Here is a 17,312-nt window from a genome sequence, read left to right on the forward strand (position 1 = left end):
TCGACTTCTACTCCACTACATTATAGGGGGGGAATATTGTCTTTCCACACATGATTTATAAAACATCAAGGCTGCTGCCAATGATTATTATTATGGATTCATCCATAGAATACAAAATGTCATGTGATGTCAGAAAATAGTGGAAACTACCTATTCCAGTACGCCACAGATGTCTTTAAATTGTTTGTTTTGTTAGACCAACACTCCAAAACTCCAAAGTATTTAGTTTATTATCATGTAGGACAAATAAAAGCAGCAAATCTTCACATGCCAGAAGCTGGAACCAGATAATCGTCGGCATTATTGCTTGATAAGTGACTTAAAGATTAAATGGGTGGCAATTAATTTAGTGTCAATTGACTAATCGGATTAATTGTTTATTTGTGTCAGTTCTATAAAATATAATAAATTGTTATAGATTAAACTACCCAGAAATATATTAAAACACAGTTAAAATCAGCTCCACCATGACAAAGTACAACATTAAAGTCCCGTTTACATGTTAATGTATCAATAATAATGATCCAGTGATATAATAATATAACACTGTCAGTGGTCTGTCTGCTAAGTACTATTAGGTTTTATACTCTTTGTTGCAAATATTTCTCTAAATACAAATCTCAATGCAGAACTTTCAGTTTCAATTACATATTTGTATAGTGTGGTATTTCTGTTTTTATTTACAGTAAGTTATCTTCTTCCACCACTGCATACATACATTAAACATACTGCACCAGAGTGCTGCATTAAAGACTGTTATCATCCCAGCCAACAGTTCAAATGACATGAAATGAAAATGGTCTGCCATTATAATCCATCAGGCAACAGTGTGAACGGATCCACGTCGGCTGCACCTGCTTATTTGCACACACGTTGAATATTTGCATTTCAGTATAACAAGTAATGGGTGAATGGGTGGGATAACAACAATATGCACTGCTGATGGCTTCACAACTGTTATCACATCTAGTAAAATTCACAACCTCAAGATGGCAGCTTTAGTTTAAAAATACATGAACATTTACTGCCACAACCTCAAACAGCCTTCTCAAGGCATTCTGAGTTGTGATACAATACATATTTATCTTGTTTAGCCATACATGATAAATATACTAGAAGCTTTTTGGTTGATTAATTTGGACAAATTGAGAACAGAGAATATTAAACAGTGTCCCCGTCCAACTGTGTTACGTCACTTTACTGCAAGAGAACAGACTGAGACACATTTCTACATTAAACTGACCAGTTGCCATTTATAAAAACCGACGTCTGTGTGCAGTTTAAATGAAACTTTCAGCGTAGGTTTGCTGGCTTCCGAGCAGGTCATAACAGGATTTTCTCCTACAAAAACGCTTTAAATATCCAGTTCATACCAGTTTGAGACCACGCCATTAGTTTCAATAGATCTCCAACATTTGCTACTCTTGACCTCACAAGACATCGGCATTAGATCATCGAAACAGGGGACACAATGAGGGGTCGTGGGAAGGGCTCTATTCACAGGTGATGGAGCATTGAGAGCTGGCAGCCTTCCAGACACTCCCGGCTTACACCTGTAATTACTGAGTGACCTGGCACTAGGGGGAATTTTAGGGCTTGTTACTGAAAAGAAAAACTTGGCAAGAGAATTCTAGTAAAAAAAATCTGCCACAATTTGAGACGTAACTGGAGAGTTATTTTGGACTACACAATAAATAAACTAATGTGAAGTTACACTCTGAACTCCTTATAGCTTTTCTGCATGGTAATTTTATACAGTAAGATGTGGGATTGTAGTCTGAATCAATGTAGTAAGAGATAAAAACAAATAATGATCATGAGAGGACACGACAGGTGTAAAACGGACCTTGGCTAATCCTGGTCACTTTCTCACCGTAGCAGCAAACACAGAAAATCATTCAAATCAGTGGATGTCGGGGTGAATCAGACAGAGGGGTTTGAGCTTTGTCTGTGTGTGTTTAAGGTGGCCCTCATGAGAAAGGCCCTCTCGTAGCTCTCTGCTGGCTCAACCTTTACACAGCACATTGGAATGCTTGGCATGCAAGAGGAGTTGCACTGTGGCCTTTGAATAGGCCGTGGCCTCCTTTGTCGCTCTCCTTCTGCCAGTTGGTAAAGCATTAACTGGCCTCCCCCCGCCCCACCACCACCACCCGACACTGACCTCCTGCTTATCAATACCAAAATCCTGCTGGTCAAATATAAAGCTAAAAAAAAACAAAAAAACACAACAGTTTTCCCTCAAAGCAACCTAATTTTTTATCTACATTGTTTTGTTAATATCAACAAACAAAGCCTTTCAGGTAATAGTTCCCAGTCAGACAACGGCTCCTTTTGCTGCAATATTTGAACAGCAGAGGATGTATAAAAATACACTCATTACATTGCAGTGCAGTAGATAGCTTGTGGGGAAATGCAAATGCTGTCTCATTTGACTGTGCACGAATAATAGACAACATCAATGCCAAGGTTTCAGCATACTGACTCAACAGATACTCTACAAGCCTGCAGATAAGTTGAGCATCCTTGAATGTATGATGATACAGGAGCAGGTGATAAATGCATGACGGGGACATTTTATGTGGTATCAGTTTATTTAATGATATTTAATGAACTAATCTATCAAATGTCAAAATAATTATAAATGCCCAAGTGGCAGAAAGTAAATATTGTCTTCATATTAGTTATGTCTTACCATTCAGATATGGAAAGGCATTTTAAAAATCAAGAAAAACCTGAACTTGATTTAGAGCTGAAACAAATAATTGATGGATGGAAAAATAATCAGCAGCTACTGACAGTCTATTAATCATAAAAATACCAATCACTGGTTATGGCATCTCAAAAGTGACGATGTGCTTGTTTTCTTAGCTTTCCATGTTAATAAAGGTTGAACATCTTTGGATTTTGGACTGCTAGGCGCACAAAACAAGCAAACTGAATCAGTCAACTTATTAACTTTATTAACCAGGAAAGAAATTAGTTTAGTTTATAAAAATAAAAGCCCTAATTTAATTAGCAGATGCATTTTCTGTTGAGTCCCCGAGTAATCATTTAAGCCTTACAAGTGAATTACAGGTCTAACACCTGTCTAGTACGACTGGAGGAAAGTGACCTAGTAGTCCAACTCAACAGATGTTGGAGGGACAAAGCTACACTACAGGAGAAAAGAGGCTTTTTTCTTGAGCAAATGTTTAATGCGAGGTGGTGAACTTGAAGTAGGCAAATACTTCCTGGGCAGTGATGCATCACTAAACGGGGCCATGTCATTGTGCGATTGTCCTCTGTGTGGAAAAAAAATGAGGACTAGGGGGTCTCTCCCTCAATAGATTTTTCTGAAATGGTGAAGTGTGAGCCCCATTCCAGGCTGGACAGATGCAATGCGTGTGGGGGAGGTTTGATGAATAAGGAAACCATGGATCATGGCATTCTGCGAAGGATAATAATAGCATCATCTGCATGGTGTTGAATTAACATATCCTACAGCCACCCACGCGACTGAAACATTCAAGTTTGAAGGGGTCAGGTCAAAAAAGAAATTAAAGCAAGAGCCACTGGTATCTCCCTTGTGACATCAATGGTCTTCTTGGAAAATAAATGAAGAACAGAGGTCAGTATTTGCAATTATTGGCAATTATTTACGAGTTTCAAGCAGATGCCACATTTTAAAAACGTATACAAGTAGAGAAGCCTTAAGAAAATGATTAATAGGCAATCGTCTATGCAAAGAAAATGAAAAAAAAAAGTGAAACACTATGGACTAGATAATGAAATCCAAAGAGCCAGTGTCCGGTATGGCTCCTCAACACAGGCATACATGCATACACTAAAAAGGCTTAAGTAGGTGAGATTGCGTCATAAAACGGGCAAAAATAGCAGAGCATTATTTGTTGTTTATCACTCACTCAACAGAATCTAAATGGGAATGTTTGCCAGTTAATGAGCGGTGAAGTCTCATTTTATGATAAGAACCAATGCAGTGCGGCCGCTGTATCCTTTTTCTTATTTTGTGAGGAGACAATAAGTTCTAATATAAACTGACAAAAAAACACATTTAAACATTTGATTGCATTTATGCAACCAAGGCCAAAAAAAAAATCAATTTATTTTCTCTGATGTTTGCTTTAACAATAAGCAGAAGGCAGTAAAGCAGAGAATAACAATAATGATACAATAAAGAAAATAATTTGTCAAATGTAGAAGTTTCTAAGTGGAATAGGAGGCTCTAGGATTCTTTTATAGTCCTTCCGACTGCACCTGTACGGCCTCTATCGTCAGTGGTGGACTACTACAGTTCCCCTCCATCATGGAAGCTACAGAACATATTGGACTACAAAGATGAATGTCTATTGGGGCTACATCTGTAGCAGGACTACGATGTCTAGGTCTCTGATCTGTCTCTTTAACATTACAGTGAATAACAATCCTTCTGTCTCCTTCTTTAGTAACGTGTGCTATTGAACTCACAAAATCAGCCCAAAGAAAGCCAAAATATTGCTCCATTCTCACCACAGAACAATACAGTGAATAAATGTGTTCTTCAAATTAAAAGGTGACTACTGGCCATGGCAAGTTTCTAAATTTAACTTTTACCTCCAATTTAAAGTTCGTTAAGTTTTGCATGAGAATTTCAGTTGTGCCTATCCCACTAATATTCAAACAAGATAGTGGCTTCAGGCTATGATATGTTTGTTTAATGTTTTAGCAATAATACACAAATAAGCACCTGAGGAGAATAAAATACACATCCTGGCAGTCTGCAGTTCTTCCCAGTGGGACTACGACGACACCTGGATGACATTCAGTCGTCCCTGTAGTCCTGCTGGGAAAATTCTAGAGGTGGAGATAAACACGGACACACATCACGGGTTTTTCCTCAAAAGCACTCTAGCGTAAAGAAGTCAAAGTGATCAATGACTGAATGTATGCCTCTTTGCATTTTAAAGACTTTAAAGATGTTCTCAGTCGTTATGTTGTCCTATCACGGGCATCATACCCGGATCCTAAAGCCATCGGCTAAAGTGCCCAAAGCCTACATCAGTTCAGTGGCAACAGCTTGTTGGAATCTGTCGTGGCAAAGAAAAAAACTTCAAACAGAAATGTGTGACCCTCTCCAAGAGCCCCAGCATCCTTTCACACTGATCCTCACTTGACCTACAATATAGCTACAAAGTTGGCCAGCAAGTTTGGACGGCGCTCCGAACTGCATCGCCCTCCTCATTTGAAGGGCCCGTTCAAAGTCAAGTTTATTTATACAGCCCAAAATCACAAGTTTGTCTCAGAAGACTTTACAATCTTAGATCGATGATACAGATAAAGAAAAACTAAAACTCTCTAATAGGAAAAAACTCTTCCATCATGAACAAACACCCTGGCACCAGCAGTAGTATTGTAATTTTATGTAAATAACTTGTATATAGTAAATATAAACTAAGTGCAAAAAGTTTCAAGCAAAGACCTCAGGATGCATATAAAGTCCTGAATAAAAGTTAACATTTAGACATGACTGTCTAAAAGTTTTAAAACAGCTTTTGGCCCTGTAGAGGAAGACTTGGGTAACTTGGATTTTCTCCAAGTCAAATAACTTCTCTAAAAATTCTAATATACTATACGATAAGTACCTCTGGAGGAGGTCATATTCTAATGTCAAATTGTACAGAAAAAAATTTCACCATAGAGGTATTAACATTTTCCTCCATTTCTAATCCTTTTCCAATGATAGGCCTATCTAGCTGTGCATTTGGATGCAGCCTGAGCTGTCATATCTCATTCAGAAATGAAAGAGGGTTATGGAAATGTGTGTGATGAGCCAGGTGAAACTTGGCCAGGGCTGGCATAAACATTTACACAGAAACGAATAAACCTCTTTAATCATCCAGAATTACCACTCTGCATCCCAGATGAAGCAAAGCGAGCCAAATTGAGCCTGCTGGGTGTTGCCTGTCATCTGTAGATCCCTAAATATGCTTGAGAAGGTGGTGGGAGACCGTGTGGGGACATTCTGGCGGTGACTTGGTCGCATGCCTTGACCTGAACTCATTACAGAAACAGAAATCGCACTGCCTTTGGTTTTTTATCCCCCTTGTGATACTGATCTCATCTGGAACACCATCTACCCCACACTACCCTTTATCTCTCGAACAAAGCAGTCATTTCCATATTTGCTGTTCCAAATCAATGGTTTCAAAAGAAAACATGCTTGAGTAACCTCTGAACTGAGTTTTTACCTTAATCTTAGTGGATCAGAGATCAAAGGAGGCTGTTAAACACATCTCTTGCAGGTACGGCTGCCCCCTAATAGTCGACTTTATCATTAGTCGATGTGAAGAATCTTAGTCAGCATAATTTTCTTTCGTCGGATAGTCGCAGAAAAACAAAAACAACAGGAGAAGCATCAAACGGAGGAAGAGTAGCGAGTTTGTACCATGTTAATTTGTAAGTAACTGTTAACATTATATATCCTCTATGAAGTTGGAAGTCATTTATTCCAAGTTTTGAACAAGACATGCGTGATGTTACATTGTGTATAAATAAATGTACTAAATGTTCGGTCTCTTGCTGGTTGTTCTGACACATTCAGATTCATTAAAGCTTTTTCCAGGTGGCTTTTAATATATATACTTAAATAATTAAATTAATATCATAAACGTGCTACAACTAGGAAAATCTCTCTATACTTAGAAGCAATGAAATAAGCAAACATATTGATCATTCACTGTTCTTGTGGGCATTAACCTCATCTTTTAAACCATGTTAGTAGTATGGCTCTGCTGACGACAATGTCAGTCTACTGGATCGTCCACTTTGGTCCAGGCTGAAATATCTCTACTACTGGATGGACATGAAATTTTTGTGCAGACATTCATGGTCCCCAGAGGATGTAACCTAATGACTTTAGTACAGACGTTCATCCCCCGCCCCTCAGGATGAATTGTAGTACTTTGACTTTTCATCTTCTGCCATCATCGTGTCATCTGCATTCTGGTTTATGAGCAAATATCAGCAAAATTAATGAGATTTAGACTCACCTATTTTGTCGAAATAATGAACATAATTGTCGAACAGCTGCCTGTTAACATCGTCATTGTGAGTATGTTAGAGTGCTGATGTTAGTATTTAGTTAAAATCACCTTAGTACGTAAGTAGAGCCTCAGAGCTGCTAGCATGGCTGTAGACTATAAAATAACAGTGTTGCTGTATGATCTTTACATAGTATACCGTTTCTCTATGATCAAAAATAACACATGTAACTTGGCATACTCAGCATATAATTGCGGTGTACTGTATGTTAAGCACTTCAAAGCTAAGCTTCCCAGAGGTGTGCAAGTACAGTAGACACCGAAAGATACAGTATCTACCCTATCTGTGCTTATGTTATGATGGAAGAGTGGCTCTGTGTTTAAAAATAGTTCAAGGTTACATGCCAGTGGTACTAATATGTATTCTCATTGAGCCTCCTCTGCCAGAATCTGAGGAAGCAGAGAAGCAAGAGTTTCGAGGGGAATGGTGCCATCCATCTTACCACTGTTCCTCAAAAACTTCTCTTGAAAAATCAACAAGTTCTACTGTGAGGAAAAGACCATGGACTTCATTATAGGACAGGCTGTGGTGTCTTTCTCAACTTAAACTGGTGAAGAGAGTGCAGGGCAGTACTTCCTTGACTGGTAAGATAAATGGAGGGATACTCTTTAAAAACTTAAATGAGTTGTAAAAGTTCAAGAAAGAGGATGAAAAGAAGAAAGATGATCAGACAAGGCTGGGAAAGCAGTTTTGTCTTGAGGATGTGGTACTGTAGTTGTTGTCTCTGCCTTTTCTGAAGATTAAATCCAAGGTGGATCCTACCGACGGGTGAGCCTGACTGATGAGGTAATCTGGAATGAATGCAGGTATAACATCTTCCAAGCTTGCTCAGCTTAAAGTTGAAAATGCAGGTCTTATTTCGTCAGCCCTATTCTAGATGTCCAGGTTAAGTAGAGAAGTGGCATAAATGGACGGTGAACCAAAGAAAAAATCTACTTTTGGATAAGAGTGAAATCTGTGACTCCCATGTTGACATAGGAATCCAATTTCCAGAAAGTGAAGGGCACATTTGATCTTGTTTAGATGTGTCCACTGGCCATGCTTTGAAAGCCAAGCCTCTTGTCTAAAGTGTCTGGGATTATTGTTATCTCTAATGGACCACCAGCAGAGTGGGCGATAGCAACCTTTTTAGAGCCTGACTTGACTGCTATCAACTGCCATGTCGGATGGCACAAAGTGAGACTCACATAATGGCTTTATATCGAAAGAGAGAACAAAAAGGCAGCACATGAAAGTTCATACATCTTCGTATTTGGCCGTTTGATGGTGAAGATGACTGATGCAACACAACAGCAATGCAACTTACATAAAGACTGTTGACTGTGGACCTGACCTTAAGCATATATTCAGTAAATGAAACAACTAAAGGCTGTGATTGTGAATATACTGTAAGGTTTAAAACGTAAAGCACGTATGTGTGTGTGTATTTGTACATGTTAGATACTGAAAAATAAATATTTTAATAACAAAGCTGTACATGTGAATGTGAATATGAATGAAATAGAATACATAAATGCATGGGTGAGGGGGGAAATCTGTAAATTAATTCTGTTACTCTCTGGTCCCAGATTTTCCCCTGGTTCAGGATCAGTGAGATGCTGACTTCTGCAACTTCTGCAAGTAGAGCTTGAAGACAAATTAATAGTGAGTAAAAATATAAACCGGCCAAAAGAGGAAATAAGTTCATCATTGACATATCATCACATATCATCAACATATGTTGAACTTGTTTGCAAATAGTTGCTCATTACACATCCAGCAGTTACGGTGCAACATTATCAGTCATTTGGACTCATGTTTGTCCAATTCATTCACTCTCCTTTTAGCTTTAGTTTTTGGTCTCTACTAACTTTCAGCTGCTAAACGCTCTACTATGTTCACCAGCTAGTTGCTACTGTGTGTGTCTGCTGTTTTGTGCCGAGCTTTGTTAGAGCTGAAATCTGCCTACTGTGGCCGAAAACGACGCCATGTAAACCTGCAGTTCTTGGACGGACAGCTTAACAATGAGCTGAAATACGAGTGATAATTCTCTGAAGGTTCATCACTACGAGCGACCACCTTTTGAATTTGTTTTCTCATTTCATACAGTGTTATTGTAAATAAACAGATTTTAGCTACTTTAAAGACTCAGTTTTAAAATAAATTTGTTCAGATTTAAAAAGGATCAAATAATATTAGTAATAGTTAATTAACTGGCACAATTAATGATCAGTTCATCCATTACTTTTCAACTGCGTAAATTAAAAGCAGTTTTAATGAATTAATTAGTTTAATGAAGTTGATTAAATTGTAGCCTTAATGTAAAATCTGTAGTAAATATTAAGGATGTCTACATCCATTCTCAACCATCAGTATTGGCAGTATCAAGTCCTTTTTAAAATATAAATAAATAAAGATAGAAAGATTTAAACTGTACAGGAAAGATATTTACAATGTGCAGGATCGAAAAACCAACGAGGTGCATTAATGTAATGCATATATACAGTGTGGGTTTAAGAGTCAGTGTCAGTTCCGGGCTCTATATATAAAAACATTAAGGAGCAGCTTCAATGCGGGCATTTTGTTTTGTAATGCAATTCAATGTACATGCCCATTAAATTTTCAGGCACATTAACAGATACAGACATTTAAAAGTAGTGTGCACTGTGAACACAAGAAGACATGGAGCTATTATTTCACAAAACAGCCTCAGGCAAACTGAAAACTGCTTGTGGCGAAAGAATGCACCAGATGATCATAAGAAATGCAATGATTTGGTTCATGAAGTATAGTTACCATGTTTAATCTGCCATACATGTAGGATCAAGGATCAAGAAACCTTTTTGGCTGTGGCAATGCGGGGGTTAGTAAGAAGAGTAAAAGTAACAGAAAAGGTGTAATAACTGAGACCATCTTTAGTGTGCAGTTAGATGGATGACAGTGATCCTGAGAGAGATGCTCCTCTGAAGATTTAAAAGGTTACATGGAATGACTGGGGTCAAGGGTCATAAATGTTTCATTTCAGGAAGGGCAGAGGAGCAGTGAACCTTGGATGGACCTTGCAAGCATGTTTGTTTCACTCCCACACAAATACTACTGCAGTAGTTGTAGACAGAAAAGACGTACTGTATGTATTAATGCAGAGATAACTGAGACTGTGCCGGTTAGAGACTACCGTTACAGTACTCTTTAGAGGCAAATGTCAAATTCAGTCAAAACATTTTTTCACATTTTTACTAAAAAGATCTAGAAAAATCAAGATGATGTGAGGTCTGTACCAAAGCAAATTTACTTTTCTTAAATCTGGAGAATTTGTAAACCAGGGCATCTCTTCAGAAACAATATTTACCACATTCGACCTTAATCAAAAAATTGTAGCTTCTGCAATTTGAATATTGCACTTCCGATATTTTGATCAATTGTGCAGCCCTCCTCTGCAGTAATAACTGTTAAGGCTGATGTTGTAGGTGGTTGCCATATGTCCATTTACTCTTGAGGTGGAAGTCTGTCTGGCTGTGAGGGTAGACAACATGAGGCCTCTGAAGAGTTAGCTCCCATGCTGAGCAACATGGACAGACAGAGCCCAGCTGCTGCCAAAAGGAAATCTTCAATGGCTGGCTACGCTTTTTATGTGAAACAGGAAGAGTATGGCATACTTTGTGTTCCTAAAAACTCCTCTAACAAACTCAGCAAATGTCATTGCCACATATGCAACAAGAACTTGTCAAACTAGGTTGCTAATTTATTAGAAGGGTAACTGACATTGCTTTTGTTAAAATAAATGGTTTAAAGCAAATGATTAGTGTTTTAGTGAGTATTTCCAGGTTGCTGTTGGTGTCTTAACCTCAAAAAAGGGTATACACTGGAAGCAGCTGTTATGTGTAACTGATTCGATTCAGACTTTGCTGCAGTCTTTTCCTCCTCCCTGTCTCATACAGCTTCTGACACACACTCCGAGAGCACTCCTACACACCAAACTACACAGAAGACGCCACTCTCTTACTCCCTATCTTGCAGAGAATGAATAAGGGGAGACGAGTATATTGGGTCATTTAGAAAGGCACCTTTAGGAGCTGGAGTTGTTGTGTTTGTTGATTTGTTTGCTCATGTGTAGTGCTTTATATACTATACATAATGGATACAAGAATTCCCCAGAAACCCCTGCAACGAGAAAATACAATGCACAGTCATACAGCAGGCAGGAGAGTGCCTGGGCATGGGATGATATCGATATACTGTACCAGAAAGATTGTAGACCTGTGTTTTCACAAACATTATGGAAGATTTAATATATTATCAAATTTATATGGTTTGACTTGTTATTACAGTCCTATCCAACAATACTTCCTACGACCCAATAGTTTCTGTACGTCTTTCCTCAAATAAACCAATACATACTAAAGACAATCTGATGTCTCCTTCTGAAGTATGTGTAGCAACACACCCAGAAACTAAAGATAAAAATGGGTTTCTTAGGGGAATAAAGCATGTTCCTGTCTTGAGGACAGGGAAATGATTGTACAGTCAATCATGTCTGTACTTGACTACAGAGATATCCTTTATTCTCATGCTGGATTTAAAAAATGCAGTGTCTCACACCCCAGTAAGCAGATTTTAAACTTCAAATATATTTAGTGATCTCAGTGATCGACTCTGATGCTGTATGTGGCTTTGTTATGTCTGGCTGTGTTTTTTTGTATTTGTCTCTTTGTTTTATATGGCTGTGCTTGTTTTTCTTTCTCTCTGCTGTACAGAGGTCTCTCTCGCAAAGGAGATCTTGATTTCGATGAGATTACCTGATTAAAATAAAGGTTATACATATTTCACAGTAGCATTATTTTCTATCACAATGTAAATTGTTGGATTCATTGTTGTCTTTTGAAATGGCTCTGGCCTTTGTCTTCACACAACTAAAAACTGCGAAGTAAATTGTTGACAGATTTCAGTTTTAAAATTAACAAAGTAAGTTTGATTATACACTCCACTGCTGCTGTGGCTTTCTTGTGTAACTGACAGAAATAAATGGACTGAGAATATATGGCTACTACTTTCCCTTTGTAACCTGTTCAAAGTAGACTACAGATTGCCTGAAAGAAAGAACGATCATTCTGTCAGTATTTTCAGTCTAAGGTCAGGGGATGTTGTATTAACTTGGCTGTGACACACTATGACATGCAAATTTTCACCTTGTGGCAGGAAGTGATTGTTAGTTCAAGCTGCCAATTGTCCTGCTTTATTCTCCATAACTTGTCATTCATCTTGAGGAGGTGTCTACCTTGAAACGACATATAGCCTGCGGGTGAGCTAACCAGCATCCCTAAAGCTCCCTAAAGCTACTGCCGGCATCCAAGCAGCAGATGGTACAAACAAAAGTAAACATGGCTTCCTATTTAAATGGTACAGGCACTCCTGGGGCCAACCAGTAAGCATTAAAACTAAAATATTGGCTAAAAAAAAAATCTAAATTAACCACAGCACGCTGGAAAAAAATTTAATATGTTTGAGTGATACGTACAAACATAACCTATAATCCCAATCAGAGGGCTTTGCTCTCCTTAAAAAGGGACACAATTTAAGAGCTGTTATAACTCAGTCTACCACATAACCTTTAACTGCTTGTGTTTGGTGGTTTGGTTGTCACTTCCTTTTTATATGAAGCCAGTTGACATGTCATGCTGTCACTTCTTTTCCTTTTCTTTCCCAAACCTTCCCAACAAAGAACCTACACAGCCAACTGGGCAGTCAATGAAATGAGCACAAGAGTGGAAAATGGAAGTGAGGTTGGAACAACTTCCCAAAAATAGACTTCCCTCAGCGGATACACTGTCACACCGCAACAGCATGAAAGGGTTCGTTTTCAGCGAAGAAACCACACAGTCTTCTTTAGTGGATGTTGGCCTGCATTTAAATAATAGTTGGACACAACTTGGGGGTCCATACTGCTCAGGGAAAGGAAAGTGGAGTGAACCAGAGGAGGTTATGTAAACCTCGGATCTACACAGTACATCAACTCTTCATCGGAGCAGACATTTGAGTGGGTGTTGACAAAACTTGAGCAGCTGAAATGTATATCTTATGAAATTTAAAGCTGATAAAGTTTTAAAACTGTATTTACGGATTGTACGAACCGTTCATGAACCTTCAGCTAAATTCCAGCAGAGGATGTTTAAGTCAAAGGGTATCATCTCTTTCAGTCACTTTCTATTTCCACTGCCATGTTTCATGACCTTTGAGTGAAATGCAACGTGAAATTCAAGATTTCAAATGTCAAGCAAGTCAAAATGATGCCGCTGCTTAAAACGGGGTTTACTGACAAGTCTTGATGTTTTGCTCCTCGTTTTATTATGACAGTTTTTCAGGGGGGTTGCAGTGATCTGTATGGTTGCTTTACTTTGCATTTTAAACTGAGAAGGTGGATATATTTGAGGCAATGTTTATTTAAAAGTAGGAAAGAAATAGGCTAGTGATATTCTATATTTATCTATGGTCACAAAATCTCATGAAAAGACCAAAAACAACAATGTGTTAGTCCAATGGTTCCAAGTTTTCTACCTTACCTTACACTCACTCTTAAAAATTATTTAATGAATAAGTATTTTCGTTTAAAAGAAGTATAAAGTAGTTTCTAAAACAGCTGCTAACTAGAATTAATAGAGTATTTCTAAGTGAGCGTTAGCAGCAGCAGGAAGGTGTATGGGATAGACTCACAGTGCCGATGTTCATTGTAATTAAGAAACATGTCAACCAGTGCAAATGCTGTGGCTAATTGATCGTTTCTGATGTCGTTTTTTGATAGAGGTATACGACTTTTCATAGTGTTTGTTGACAAAGGAAAATATAGAAAGTCAGACTTTAACAAAAATAAAATGTGTATAATGTAGCTGATGAACATTTCATTCACTGCTCCTGCTTGTAGCCTGCACTCTGACTGGTGCTTCCCTTTAGCTCACTGTTTACTGATCAATATTCTCGACAAGCCAAAACAGCTATCATTAGCAAAACCTTCACCAACTCAGTTAATGTACGGGAGGGCGGGGCTCACCACACCAATTCAGCCATGACCCTATAAATGACCTTTAAATTTCACAATAGGCAGCCCACAATAGCTGCCATGTGCCTAGTGGTTTAATCTCCACAGCCCATCTGCTGTGGCTGCTGCCTGTGAGTTGAATCTGGGATAGGAGAGGGAGTGCCCAGCTTCCCTCTGAAGCTCATGGGTGTCTGTCTCACTACATCCTGTGGGACAGCTGTATGTTAATGTGCACAAGAGGCCGGGGACAGCAGCAGTCACTGGGATTGCCAGGCAGACACAGAACAAGGAACCCCTTCTCAGTGGGTAGCCAAAGGCATGAACTTGGCAGATTAGACATTCAGGAAACAAATAAGGCTCCATCACAGACAGGCATCCGAAATCAACAAAAACAACAACAACCGAACACACAAGGCTGCAGAGCGAGCCCACAAAAAGAAAGAGTAAAAAGGGAAGTGTTTAAGTGATTTAACAGCAGAACTCTGCCTGCCACCTTGTGGTTTTTCCTGCTTTTGGAAACAAATTACATACTTTAATTAAGGTGACACGACACAGAGTATAGAAATCTCTTAACTTCTTTTATCCTCAGAAGTCCTGATATAGTAAAATAAGTAAGATTATTAGCTTTTTATGGCTAAAATCAAGAGGACTTCATTTTTACTCTAGAACTACTGCAAATGTTGTTTTTCTTTCTTTCCTGAGCCTTAAGATATAACCGACTACTGGTCAGTGACAGCTGATGTCAGATATCTCAGGTAAGACCAGCACAGTAAAATGTTGATGCTTGGGGAAAATCAAATCAATAATTCAAGGCCAGGCAAGTAGCAGATCTAATCTTGACGCGACGATGACGAAGGACAGGCAGGGGCGTGGGCAGCAGCGGAGGACCCCGCTACTAGTCCCCCCACCCCACCCTCCCCAATCTGTAAACTGTTGCCTGGCAACAGGATTCACTCTCGCTGGCCTCCAGGCTGCAGTGTGCTGCCTCTGGCCTCATCCAGGGATAAGGCTCTTGTTTGCTATAGAGTCAACCAATTCTGGCAATGGATGCAGGGGTTGCCATTCAGTAATGATTTCTGCAGAGGCTGCTAATGAAGGCTTCAATTTCCCAAGAATAAGGCCAATTTTATCTCAAAATGTGACACAAAAATCATAAAGCAGGGCTGGGTATGTACCGGGAATTTCTTGCCACGAGTATCATTACAATTTGTCAGTCACCTAGCTTAGCTAACAATGCCATGAACATCAGGCTACAGCCCCGACAGGCTGGAAACAATCAATTTTAAAAGAAAACAACCTAACCTCTAGAGTTTCACTTTTTTCCCTCCTGTATTGGCCATGCCATCTGTCTCTGATGCACTCGGTGGTGATGTTGCTTAATTGTTATGCAGGGGAGATGTGCTTACAACAAATGGATTGTTACCAAGCATTCAGCCAGCCTCTGAAATAGCCACATCATCTGTGTTACTCCTGTATTGTGCTCGCAGACAGTACAAACTGCATCAAGATGAAGAAGATGAATGCACCACCAAATCGTAAAAATAATGCACATGATATTTACTGGAAGATAAAACCAGACGTAAGACAGAAATAAGTTTTGGTATAAGGAAGTTGACAGAGATTTAACTTTCAGACTTGCAGGCTCAGCACTCACATCAATAGTTACTCAACATGCAGGCTGTACTGTACCTGAAATTTAAGTACACTAAAGCACAACCCAACTTAATGAAAGCCTCTTGATTTTCATTAAGAAAAGTGCTGAGCCACTCAGAAATGCAAATGTGAATTTATCTGACAATAAATAAAGCAAAGCAACGTTATTATTAATGAAGTTATTTTTGTGACGGAAACTGCTCGCAGCAAATATTTGCCTTTACTGGGTTACTAATTAGACTTCGCACAAAGTGACGCATTCTCTTTTTCTTCACAAGGGAAAGTCAAACATTTCTCCCAAAAGTGGCAAAACCAAAAAATAGATAAATAAAAATTACAAAGCATCTTTGAAGACAAGTTTGAAGTCTCTGACATACTGTACACAGGATCCTCAATTTCAGTTATATAACAGACTCCTTAGACATCAGCACTCTCAATTACCACATTCATGCACAAACTACTCTCTGAAGAACAACTTTCTCTCTCAAATCATTTTTTCCTATATTATTTATATATACCAGGTAGCTGCATTCACTTTGTCCGTCCTGGGTGAAAACCAGAGGGTCTCTGTGTTCCAGCAACCATAGCAGAAAACCACTGACTGGTTCCCCGTTAACAGTTCTTGAAGATGTGTGGCAGCTGTTTGCTCTGTGACCTGAGTATCTGTACAGTATAATAGTGTCTTTCCTTGCTGAGCTGTGGCAAGGACACAGTAACAGAGAAATATCTATACCAAAAAGGCTTTGTAAGATATCCACTTAATTTGAAATTGCTTTATGAAAAGGAGCTCTATTGGAACAGGAGGGACAGCAAGCAAAACGTGTTTCACTGTTAATGTGGGTATGTAACAAAAAGATAGATCTATTCTTCACATTGAACAACACACTGGAAATAAGCTTAACCATCTTTAATAACTCTCTTCGCACTTTCATTATGGCTTGTAAAGATTTAGACGTTAAATAAGTTTTTGTAATGCTACAGCAGCTCCAAGGAAAAAGACATAGGCAGTATTTCCCATCTGCATGAATAGAATAAATATTGATTTTTTTTTTTTTTAACTATGGCAACTGACAATTGCCACAGGGCAGTGGAGCCCACAGCATTTCCATTTTATTCCTATTCATTCGGGAAGATAATTGTCCATATGTTGCCCATTTCAGTAGTAACAAACTACTCGACGTTGTGCATAACAGGATATATCTATAGGTATCTAACAATAACTTGTGAAGCCTGACTGTGTGTGTGCAGTTTGTGTGTCTTTAAAATGTACTCATTGACTGTTTTATGAGTGTTTTTTTACTTACTCAAGGAAATTAGCCGTTAGGAATATCCCTAACGTGGATTAAGATGCAATCCACAATATCAACAGTTTTTTATATTATTATAACAATTCTGTCGTTTTCAATGAATGAAGGTAACGACATCTATCCTACTTTTTAACAGCTATGGTATAAAAAACACACACTGTGAAATTGAATCTCTTGTGGTCTTACCTTTTAGGAGTGGTTTTACAACATGGTTTCCTGTTTTACAGTTTGTGAAAGGTGCATAAATTATCCAAAATGCTATAAAG

General features: G+C 38.6%; 1 protein-coding gene across 1 annotated transcript in view; it reads right to left on the minus strand.

Annotated features, from left to right (window-relative positions):
* fbxw7 (F-box and WD repeat domain containing 7) overlaps positions 1-17,312 on the minus strand; it is a 64,142-nt gene that overhangs the window by 27,460 nt on the left and 19,370 nt on the right. The gene's annotated exons all lie outside the window — the stretch shown is intronic.

The sequence above is a fragment of the Dicentrarchus labrax genome, unplaced genomic scaffold, assembly GCF_905237075.1.
Source record: "Dicentrarchus labrax unplaced genomic scaffold, dlabrax2021, whole genome shotgun sequence".
NCBI classification, from domain to species: Eukaryota; Metazoa; Chordata; class Actinopteri; family Moronidae; genus Dicentrarchus; species Dicentrarchus labrax.